At 35.6% G+C, this 12,613-nt stretch overlaps 1 pseudogene; it reads left to right on the top strand.

Moving 5' to 3' along the window:
• The first annotated feature begins 10,191 nt into the window (after window positions 1-10,191).
• On the top strand, window positions 10,192-10,311 carry LOC122727173 (annotated as a pseudogene).
• The last annotated feature ends 2,302 nt before the right edge of the window (window positions 10,312-12,613 follow it).

The raw sequence follows: 12,613 nt of genomic DNA, 5'->3' as shown, positions 1-12,613 counted from the left end.
GTCAATATTAAAATGATCTCTACCAGATGACATCATGGCCTAATGGGAGAGACCCCCTGAGGGGCAAAGGCAAAATCCAGATAGGTGTGGTTTAATCCCATAAAATCAATTTAGTTTAAATGAAAGAGTCTATGTCTCCTTTTCTATTGTCCCTTTGGTCTCACCCTGAGATTAGAACTTTCTCAAGGATTAACCTTTCTGAAATGAGGGGGAAAGTAAACCAACTAAAACTAGGTCCCTGGGTACCCAAGAAATTCATTATTAAGAATTATTTTATCACAGTGTTACTTTAGAGAAATATATTAATACCTAACATGAATAGAAAATGGCTTTTGTTTTAATATAAACTGCTAAAGTGTGTGTGTGTGTGTGTGTGTGTGTGTGTGTGTACATGTGTGTAAGGAAGTATCTTTCAAATGGGATTTGGACAGAAGAGGAAATTATTTGTATTGTAAAAAATTAGAACCCAGAACTTGTCAACAATGTAGAGTAATATTTTACTTGTTTGGTAACAGTTTAATATTATAAAGAGGCAATAAAAACATTTTATTTGTAACCTAAACCCTAAAGTCGATTGTTGTTGTGTGTTTTTCTTTAATTTTTTCCCCTAAATTCTATTGTTATCAGACTTTATCCTCATCAGTGGAGATAAAGTCTCGGGCTTGATCATGAGTAGCAGGGTAGTTGGTGAGAGCAGGAAAGAACAGAGATCTAGCCTCATCTTACTTTTTGGGTTATTCTGGCTTCCTGCTTCAAGAAAAGATAGGCAGTGCCAACCTCTTTTCAGGTTCATAAAAGAAGAAAGACTCTGGGAATAAGCTGTCATGTAGAATTTAGATCATATCTCCATTCCCAGTTTGCTATACTAGAGACTTCATTGAATTTTTCCTCTTGCATGATATCTGGGACACTCTTAGTTGATCTGAGCTGTCTTGCTCCCAATGGGAGAGTCCTTTAATTTGTATTTTCTGGTGTGAGTGTATGTATACACATTTATGTGTGTATATGTATACATGTGTACATATATGTGTATGTGTATATATACATGTATATATATATATACATATGCTTTCTCTGATCTCTGTTTTTATATCAATTTGAATAAATGGGGCTCTTTTTTTAACCATATGTGGATCCTACATTTTCTCGTTAAATAAAATAAAATAAAAACTGCTACCTTGAAAGTTCAGTCATGGAGAACCAGAGAATAAATCCCACCCCATGCCACCTCCTTTCCTGTTTTTTGTCCTTCATTCTGAAAGAGAACCACAAGATCTGAAGGTCATGTCATGACTTGCAGTGGTTTGAATTTAAGTGAAGGTGTAGCTGTACAAAGTCACCAGCTGCACTCTCTCCCCCAGAGCCATTTGGGTCCAGGGACAAGATAAATATCAGGACTACTGGAGATGGCCCCAGATGCAGTAGAAGATTTGAACCTTTTTAAGCTAAGGCCTTTCTCAGGAGTCAGTTGGCCTGAGGCAATGCCCCTTCAGTGACTGAGACTAGGTAAGAAGTGAAGCAAAGAATGGTCTCCTTTACCTAGCCAAAACAAAGAAATGAATGAATACATAAATTTAGGGAGGGAGACACACACACGCACACATGCACGCATGCATGCACACACACACACACACACACACACACACACCCACACACAGAGGTTCAGTGTCCCAGAAGTATTAGTGCAATTTTAAGCTTTAATAACATCAGATGTATAAATGCTACAATCTTACGCTAAATAAAATTTGAAAAGTTAATTATCTTTCAACATGACTGCTGTCCTGTGGTTGACATTGCTCCAGTGGATTTTCAAACTTTGCAAACTTTCATCAGCTGTTATTCAATGACTTAAAGGATTGTCTTTGTAATCCTAGAATTAAGATAATCCAAAGAGTATGATTTTGATGAAAATGTGATGGTTTTGACATAATTCTACAAAAAAATCTAATCCAGACAGATCATGTGACCAAGGTATCCAAGAAAGAGGACTTCTACTGCAAATCCACAAATTTGAAAGATGGTCATCTAGAAACTGTTGTACATTCAATGCATAATGAGAAGGCACCCTGCCCTGCCTTATTCAAATTTAAAAATTTAAGGTATTATTTATAATTCTCAAAACTAAAGTACAAGTGTAATGTAAATAAAATTTAAAATGATGTTTATTGAAAATTATTAGCATTTAGACTTCTGAAGCTATTAAAGCTTAAAACTTACCTAAGACTTTTGAGACCCTTCTATATGTAACCCTATATAAACTTTAAAGGCAAATACACACACATATACATGGGGTGGGGGGGGGACATTATTTCTTTTCTTCTATTAACTGAAGAATGTGTAATGATATTTTTTTAGTTCTAAAATAAAGAGGAAAGCTGAAAATTTGGGGTAGGTTTCTATGTTTCAAAGTCTTTACAGCTTGGCTGATCAATTAACTGAAAAATTAAGTAAACACTCTAATGGTAGTCTTCTGTATTTAACCTAAAACTGAAAGTCTTTGAGTCAAAGTTGAAAAACTTAAGAATATAGATATAAATGTCTATTTTTAAAGTTTCTTAGTAAATACAAATTTCCTGTGAAATTAGGAAATTATATTGAATAACATCAACTTTTCTAAGTTTCCTAGATTTACAGGCAGTCATGTTACTTAAAATCATAGAATTCTAGAATTGTTTGAACTCAAAGAGACCTTAGAAATCATCTAAAGATCTACTGAAATCTTCTTATTTTACAAATGAGGAAACAGAGGAGCCAAGTGATTTGACTAAGGTCACAGAATTAATTAGTGGCATGATTAGGACTAAAACATGGGTATCCTATGCTTCCTCCACTATTTCATGCAGCAGTTAATTCAAGTTGAATTGTCAGTTGCACTACTATACTGCCAACACATTTTCTCTAATTTTTCTTCAATGATGTCATCCCAGAAGCCACTCAGGAACAAAATGAAAAGGGGGCAGATACATGTAAAAACAGATGAGCAAAATATTGTTTGTCACTAAACATTGTCAAATTAAGTCCCTTAGGAGCCTATAAAAATGAAATTAAATCCCCAGGCTTATTTAAATTATATCCCAGGGTACTGAAACTAATTGCAAATATGATCACAGAACTACTGAAGATATCAAATGAAGTAGAAGAGGTGTTACATCTTAGGAGAGCAAGATGCTATAGGTCTGAGTGCAGAAGATGACTGAATTTGTAACATCTTGCACTGTGAATGGATTTTCACTTAAATGTTTCCACAAATACTGAAACAATTGATAAAGGGGGATTGCTGGTTTTCCTGGCATTCCTGTTGGGGGAATTTTAAGCTTTTGGATAGTAGAATGTGAGCCTAGATAAATACATTGATTAGATAAAATTAGATAGATACCATGGACAAATAGATTGAATAGATAGATCCATTACCAACCTATTCTTCTTTTTTTTTTTTTTGGTGAGGCAATTGGGGTTAAGTGACTTACCCAGGGTCACACAGCTAGTAAGTGTTAAGTGTCTGAGGCCGGATTTGAACTCAGGTACTCCTGAATCCAGGGCCGGTTCTCTATCCACTGCGCCACCTAGCTACCCCATTACCAACCTTTTCTTAAGACAGCCAGTACAGCAAGGTTGTGTCTCCATTCACCAAGTCTGTGGACTGCCTTGAGAAGAGGTTGCCTGTACTGAATGAAAAGATAAAAGCAGGTGAGGCACTTTCTGCTGAAGATAAGAAAGAGAATGAGGAGCTCAAGAAACTTCTCCCAGAAATCAAAGACATATGTACACATACACATATATACACATATATATGTATGTGTATGTGTATATACACATATAGGTGTGTGTATGTACTCACAAATACATAACATGACTGGTTGGTTGGATACAGGAAATCACAATTCTTTAGTAAAGTAGATACATCTAAGGATACATTGCTACATATTTATGACATCTAATATTGATTGGGTCCTCACTGTTTTATTGTTCCCTGATAAATCATCAAACTGCACACAATAGCTATTTCAAATCTTCTCTTCCCTCAAGATGTTTACATACCCCTCCCAATTAGCAGGTGACTTTCCCTCTCTTTTACTGAGAAAATTGAAGTCATTCAATGTAAGTACTTACTCTTCTCTTCCAGAGCTAAGAGCCTATGATTTCTCCTACATCTGCCAGGAATCTCCCCCTTCCACCATCTTTTTGCTCCTCTTACCTTCGTTCTGCCTCTCCTTTACTGCTGCTTTCCCTGCTACTCACCAACATATCCAAGCCATCCCATCTTAAAGAAACAATAACAAAAATATTTACTTGACCATCTCAACCCTTTAAACAATCTCTTCCCCTGTCACAAAATCTACTCTGAAGAATCAATGGATCTATGATCCCATCTATGTGGGTACTTTATTCAGTGGTACAGATCAGAAACAAAGCATCTATACTTTCTTACCTATTCAGGTCTAACATGTGTCCTTCTATAAATTCTTCACAGTCTACAAAGCCTTGCTCTGGTTTCTTTGCCCTGGCATTCATTAAGCCCCTACTCTGTGTCAGGGGTTATGTGCTAGATGCTGAGTACAAAAATATAAATGAAGCAATTCCTGCTCCCAAAGGCCTTCCATTCTAGAAGGAGAGACAGTATGTATATTTATGCAAATACACACATATGTATATGTGCATATATATGTACAAAAATATATAGAAAACAAAAACAAGGAAATCTGCGAGGCTATTAGTAGAAGTAGAAATCAGGAAAGATACAATGTAGGAGGTAGTACTTGAGCCCAAGCTTAGAAGGGTACCATGAATCCTAAAAGTTAGCGATAAGGAGGGAACGTATTCCAGGTTGTGGAACAACCTGTGAAAGGCAGTGAGAAAGGAATATCACGTGTAAGAAAAAACAAAAAGGCTATTTTGGCTAAATTGAAGTGTGCAAAATGGAATATAATTAAAGAGAAAAGATAGGTTGGAACCAAGTTTTTAATGCTTTGATAGTGTATTTTGGCAATTGTGTACAGAATGGGTTGCAGAATGAAGACTTATGAATCTGGGATACCAATTAGGAGGCAATTGTGATAATCCAGGTGACAGGTGATGACTGTAAAGTGGTAGCTTTGTGAATAGAAAGAAGTGGTCAGATGCAAGAAAAGCTGAGAAGATAGAAACAGCAAGATTGTTATAACTATTGTTATGTGGGATGTGAGGGAGAGGGAAGAATTGAAGATAATTCCAAAGTAAAGAACCATGTAGGTTAAAAATGGCAGTGCTCTCAACAGAATAAGATGTTTAATAGAAGTGTAGGTATTTCTGAAAAGAAAAATTAATTTTGTTTTGAACATGTTAAACTTGTAAAATATTAGTTTGAAATATTAAATACTCATTTGAAAACTTGGGACTAGAACTCAGGAGAAAGACTAGAGCTAGATATAGATCTGTGAGTTGTCAGCAGATGGATGGCAATTGAATTCAGGAAAGCTAGTAGTCACAAAGTGTGAGAGTGGAGAGAGCAGAAAATGAACCAAAACAAGAATGTTGGAGTATATCCACAGTAGGCATTTAAGTGGATAGGATGTGGATGAGAAGTCAGCAAAAGAGACAAACAAGGAGCCAAACAGGTAGTAGAAGAACCAGGAGAGTGTAGTGTCATAAAAACTTAAAGAAAAAAAAAGAGTATCCAGGATATCAGATTGATCAGCAGTGTCAAGTGCAGCAGAGAGATCAAAAAGTATTAGGACTGAGAAACTTTCATAAGACTTGGTGATTAAGAGATCACTAGTAATCTTGGAGAGGGCAGTTTCAGTTGAATGTTTGGATTGAAGTCAGATTGCAAAGGGTTAACAACTGAATGAAAAGAAAAAGTAGAGGCAAGGAGCAAAAATATCTTTTTCTAAATGTTTGGCTGAGGAAAGGAGGAGAAATATATAGGACAGTTGCTTGAAGGGATAATAAGGAATAGCAAAGGTTTTTTTTTTTTTCATTGTTCATATTATTTGATTTTTTTTGGTGGAGGAGATGTTTGGGTATATCTCAAGACAGCATAGAAGGAACCTGGAGAGTTAGATATTGACATTTAAAAAGTGGGGGATGATTGAATTTGCAATTTACTGGAGAAGACAAGACAAGACAAAAAGACATGGAATCATGATATTTATTAAGGAGTTGATCTTGTCAAGAAGATCTATCTCATAATCAGACAGAAAATGGAGATAGTTGTGAATGATCCTATGATTATTTGAGGTGAAGAAAATGGGAGAAGATAGAATGCCCAGGGAATGTCTTCATTTTTTCAATAAAATAGAAACTGACACCAGATGAAAAGAGAGGAAGAGTTTTAGGAGGTGTGAAGAGGGAAAAGAAAGTTTGAAATCTTTTTTGAGGAGTGGGATAGGGAAACAAATAGGGAAGAATGGGAAAAAATGCCTTCCTACATTGAGGGCAATGTTGACATCAGATGATAGATGTCTTGTGACTCCAAGTAGACTAGTTGTGTTACTTGCTCCATCTCCACTTGGCAGCACAAGAATATGAGTTGAGAAGGCAGATGACAAGAATGATCTAGGGCTGCAGTTTGTAAGAGCTAAGCAGATAGCATATAAGCAACAACAATACAAGGGATTAAAGAGTAGAGGGTAGTATGAAGTCCAACTGGATGAATAAAATTCAAGATTGAGAAAGAATAAAAGTAAAGTCAGAGCAGAGCATGAGTGATAGCTTCAAAAAGTGGGGGAACTGGGGGCAGCTAGATAGCACAGTGGATAGAGCACCGGCCCTGCAGTCAGGAGTACCTGAGTTCAAATCTGACCTCAGACACTTAACACTTACTAGCTGTGTGACCCTGGGCAAGTCAATTAACCCCAATTGCCTCACTAAAAAAAAATAAAGTGGGAGAACTGGATGAATGTTAGAAATTGTCTTTACATGTTACTGAAAAAAATAAAATACTATTTAAAAAATGAACATTCAGCTTTTTTCACCATCCCCTGGCTCTGAAGTTGTAATGGGTGGCAAATATGCACTCCTCCCTGTTTAGGTGGGTTTCATGCACTTATTAGATATCACTTTTTTCAACAACAGTTGAGATAATTGAATTTTTTTTAGATGGGTGAAAAGGAAACTTAAGGGAGGATAGAATAAGTGTTTCAAAATGTTTGATTAAAAGTGCAGAAAAGAGGAGCAGCTGGGTGGCACATTACATAGAGCAGTGGCCCTGGAGTCAGGAGGATCTGAGTTCAAATTTGAACTCATATACTTACTATCTATGTGACCCTGGGAAAGTCACAACCCCAATTGTCTCAAAAAAAGAAAGAAAGAAATATATAGAAAAGGAAGGAAACTTATTCTGCATTATTCAAGAGCAGTCATTGTTTCACTTTTTTGTCTTTTTGTTCCCAGACACTAGCACAGTGTCTGACACAGAACAAGTGTCTAATCACTGCTTGTTTATTGAATGCTTAGGTATGCTTTTTTCTTTTTGTTTTGTTTTGTTTTGTTTTGGGGGGTTTGGGTTTTTTGGGGGGTTTCTTGGGGGTTTGGGGGGGTTGCTGAGCAATGAGGGTTAAGTGACTTGTCCAGGGTCGCACAGCTAGTAAGTGTCAAGTGTCTGAAGTCAGATTTGAAATCAGGTCCTCCTGAATCCAGAGCTGGTGCTTTATCCATCGTGCCACCTAGCTGCCCCCACTTAGGTTTTCTAGAAAGCAAAGATAGGAACAATTAAATGAAGTCACTGGAAGTCATATTTTTGCTCAGAATAAGGAAGAACTTTCTAATAATTGTGATTTTTTTCAGCAGTAGAGTACTGTCCCTTAGATGTATTTGCCTACTGACCACTAAAGGATTTAAGTCAAGGCTAGAAGCTCATTCCTAAAGGAAATTATAGAATGAATTCTTGCTTTGGGTTTAAAATGGACAGACCACCTCTGAGGCCTTGCTTTAAAAAAAATGAGAACTCGGGGCAGCTAGGTGGCGCAGTGGATAGAGTACCAGCCCTGGAGTCAGGAGGACCTGAGTTCAAATTCAACCTCAGACACTTAACACTAGCTGTGTGACCCTGGGCAAGTCACTTAACCCCAATTGCCTCACTAAAAAAAACCAAAAACAAAAACAAAAACAAAATGAGAACTCATATGTTCAAAGACTACCATTTGGCCTCATTTTTATGTTGCTATGTAATTAGTTTCATTTAATTCCATGTTTATGTTTCTTTTACCAAACTAAATCTGGGTATAACAGAAAATACCTGGATTTTCTATCAGAGGGCCTAGATTTAGATAGTTACTAAGTACTGCCTGTATGACTTTAAGCAAATCAACTTACTTGCTTTGCACCTCTGTTTGTTAGTTTCTCAATTAAATGTAAATAAAAATTTATAACATTTGCTTTTTTTCCTTAAATTTGAATTCCATATTCATTTCCTTCCTTCCTTCCCTTCTTCCTCTTTGAACATATTATATAGATTATAACTGCAGTCATAAGAAAAAAATTCCATATTAGCCATGTTAAAAAAAAACAGACCAAAACCAAAATAAAAGACACCAAATCTAAAAGCAATAAAAAAAGATTTTTTTTTAAAAGTATGCTTCAATCTGCATTCAGACTCCATCACTTCCTTCTCTGGAGGGGGATAGTATTTTTTCAATATAAGTCCTTCAGAATGTTCTTAGAAAATTGTATTACTGAGACTAGCTAAATCATTCACAGCTAATCAGCATACATTGTCGCTGTTTCTGTGTACACTGTTATCTTGGTTCTGTTCATTTCACTTCGAATCAATTCATCCAAGTCTTCTCTGAAACCATCTAACTCATTTCTTATAGCATAATAGTATTCCATCAAAATCATATACCACAAATTGTTCAGCTCTTACCTACTTGATGGATATCCCCTCAATTTCTAATTCTTTGTCATCAGGAAAAGAGAAGCTATAAATATTTGCGTGCATTTAGATTATTTTTCCTTTTGTTTGATCTCTTTGGGGTACAGACCTAGTAGTGGTATTTCTGGGTCAAAGGGTATGCACAAATTTATAGTGTTTTGGGCATAATTACAAATTGCTCTCCAGAATGATTAGGCCAGTTCATAACTCCATCAGAAGTGCATTACTGTCAGTATTTTCCACATTCCCTCCAACATTTGTCATTTTCCTTCTTTTTGTCATATTAGCCTATATGATAGATGGGAGGTAGTGCCTAGATTACTTCTTAAAATCCCTTCTAACTGTAAGTGTATGTTCCTGTTCCAAGTGATTGAAGGCAGAACATTTCTCTTTTGTTACTGAGGTAATGTTTAACAAACATTTGGTTCCCAATTAAAAAATGTTTCTTAATTGGACTGGATAAAAGAGGAGAAATCTTCATATTAACTAATCCATCTGTAATCACTTGCATGATTCAATTAAAATGTAATAAATAATAATGAATGCATGGAATAAACAAAAAAATCTGATAAACTCTTGGAGTTCTTTATGTTACAGTGACAAATTGCTTCATCTCTTAGTTTTGATTGATATATCATTATATATCAATGAGGATTAATTTGTAAAATGCCTCATAGACTTTGATTGACATCAACTGACTGGCTAGCTGTTCCTTCATTAATGATAAGACAATTACAACATTCTCAAGGGTAAAGGAGTTATTAGTTAACCACTGAATAGAATTCCCAGAATCAGAATTTTCTTTCCCTGTGAAGACTGAGAATTTAGAGCCTCAGTACTCAATTTGGGTTATCAACCTTCACCATTAATATGCATGCTCCCATAATTTAATTTTGCAGAAAATGTTTGATATCAGTAAATAAAGACATTCATTTAATATTGCCTTGCCATGCTCATTTCCTTCCCAAGGATGACCAAAATAATTGTGGCTCTTGGTTACTATGCAAATATATAAGCAGACAGCAAATAGGTATTCTTAAATCAGTGCTGCCTAAGTCATCACTGTCAAACAAGGGTATTTTCAAGAGTGGCAAGTTAATTGTATCAGTTGTTTTTGATGGTAATGGGATTTAGTAGCTATTCACTAAGAAAAAAAGACATACAAATGAACTTAATATAAGTACAATTCTCTTTTGTGATAGAGAATACTACTGGGTAGTTTGTGGAGTCAAATATAACAGTTTATTGTACATCTTATTTGTAACATGGATGCTGGACAAAAAAGCAAAACAACAGCTATAATCATCTCATTAAGTATGGATTTTTAAGAGTTTCAAATAGTGTTGCATGAAAGGCGAAGTTACCACTCCCCTTGATAAGGATGGAAGAGGTCCTAGTGGCCTTTACAACACAAATACGGTTGAGACATTGCCACCTACTCTGTGGCAAGAGTTTCAAATAGCAGCTGTCAGCTAGAGGAACCAGCCTGCCAGTGTCTCCCATTCCCTCCTGTCCTTTACTGTGTATGTCAGAACCTATTTCCCTTTACCTGCTGGGCTTTGTCCAGCAGACTGAGAAGGGCTTAAAATGCTTTCAGTGCTGTGGTCAATGCTGTGATCACTTTCAGTTATTTAAATATATGCATAAACACATTAATACATGCATACACTTGTGCATATATGTATAATCTTTACTGATATTGAACATTTTTATAAAATTAGATTATGAATTAAAGTTGATAATATATTTAAAAGATGTCCTAGTGTTTTTCTTACTAGCCTGAATTTAGTCCCCCTATCACTCCTTCTATCCCATTCTTTCCATCTTCTACTCTTTGGACAAGGAAATATTTAATCTTCTCTTGATTAAAAAAAATAATTCACTTCAATTGTAACCACCCTCTAAAAATTAAGGAAATCTATAGGGTATCATCACATCACATAGACAGCATTTCCACACATGCACATGAAAAGCTAATTGGTCTTGAGGAAAGGTTGCAAAGTTTTAATAGATTTGCTGTGCATTGGAGCTCATCAAACATTGAGTCTGAATATTCTATGAGTTTTACACTCCATCTTGTTTTTTGATTTTTTGTTTTGTTTTGGTTTTTTTGGGTGAGGTAATTGGGGTTGAGTGACTTGCCTGGGGTCACAGAGATAGTAAGTGTTAAGTGTCTGAGGCTGGATTTTAACTCAGGTCCTCCTGACTCCAGGGCTGGTGCTCTATCCACTGCACCACCTAGCTACCCCTACACTCCATCTTCTCATGCAAATAATATAAAAAAGGTGATGCAATTTTTCCCACATAATTCCAGTTATATGTTATCTATATGTGACAGTTTCTTATTTTTTTCTGAATGTAGAGTGAAAATTCCTTTTTAAACCAGAAAAGAGTAGAAGGTAAGAGTACTCTTTTCCAAAGAACAGAAATAAAGGAATGGGAAAATGGAATAATCTTAGAGGTCTGAATTTCCGACTGGTGTACGAAAGGTTAGAATGTTCTTTAGGTAGTCATTTCTCCTCAATGGGACTCTTTATCTATACAATCAGAGTGTTGGACTAAATCATTTTTGCACAGTCTCTCCATTTCTATCTTTCAATGATTCTTTGGTTTTAAGAGCTTGTTGTGTTCTTTGGAGATACAAGGGACTATACACACATACACATACATATATACATACATATGTAAATATACACATACATGCCTGTATATAAATATATATATATAATGTTACAAGAATATATACATATACTTATTTATGTATGTGTATATATGTATATACACTAGAAATATGTGAAGTAGGTATGTTGGTATTATGGGAAGGTAAACTCAACAGTTTTATAGTTTTATTCTTTACATAGTCATATTCCTCTTTTTCTTTTCATTGGCCTTGTAATGAGGGGGCACAACCTCATTTTATGGTTGTAACTATAAGTAGATTAAAAAAAGAATCAGCACATCTCTGATCTGTAATAGCCTTTAAAGCAGATGTGGTGCTCTATGCCACATGAATCATCCTCTGTCTTCTACAGGACACATTCTACTGAGTTATGTTTTTTCCCCATGGCTTTGCTTAGTAACTTCCTCAAGTACTAAAGTTATTAAATTGTATTCAGAACTGTCCAACTTTGGAGATAGTATGGCAGTGGCAGGGCGGTTGGAAGTCAGCTTTGGAAGCAGAAAATCATGAGTTCAAGTTCTGCCTTTCCTACAGAGTAGGTGTGTAGGTAAGTTAATCTGTAACATAGTCAGCAAGCACTTATTACAGATTTACTGTGTGGCGGGCACAATACTAAGAGCTGAGTCTATGAAGGAAGGTATAGGTAAAAATCTAAAACTATGAGTTGCAGAGGAGTTGTCCACCAGAACTTACCTACGTCCATAATACGGAAAAAAGCTTCTAAAGCTTTATGATTTCACAAACTTGATTCTATGCCCCAAATTTCAGCAACAACTACATGGCAAAAGCACTTGGCTCCCACAAAAATAAAAGTACATGGTTTTAAAAGTCTTATGCTTTTAATAGATGAGAAGCTTTCTTTTCCATATTAAAACTGATATGAGGACATTGTAAATTCTCATTTTAAAGAACCAGTTAAGACCCAATTTCAATTTATAATATATAAAAATGAAAGAAAAATTAACTCCATTCAAAATTTTTAAAAAAGAACTTGGCATGTTTGGTCATCACAAAAAAAGAATTTCACAGAATTAGATATTGCCCTTTACTATATTATAGGTTTCGATAGGCAACTCAATTCC

This window comes from Dromiciops gliroides, chromosome 4 (assembly GCF_019393635.1).
Source record: "Dromiciops gliroides isolate mDroGli1 chromosome 4, mDroGli1.pri, whole genome shotgun sequence".
Taxonomy (NCBI): Eukaryota; Metazoa; Chordata; class Mammalia; order Microbiotheria; family Microbiotheriidae; genus Dromiciops; species Dromiciops gliroides.
This window is presented reverse-complemented; position numbering and strand designations above follow the sequence as displayed.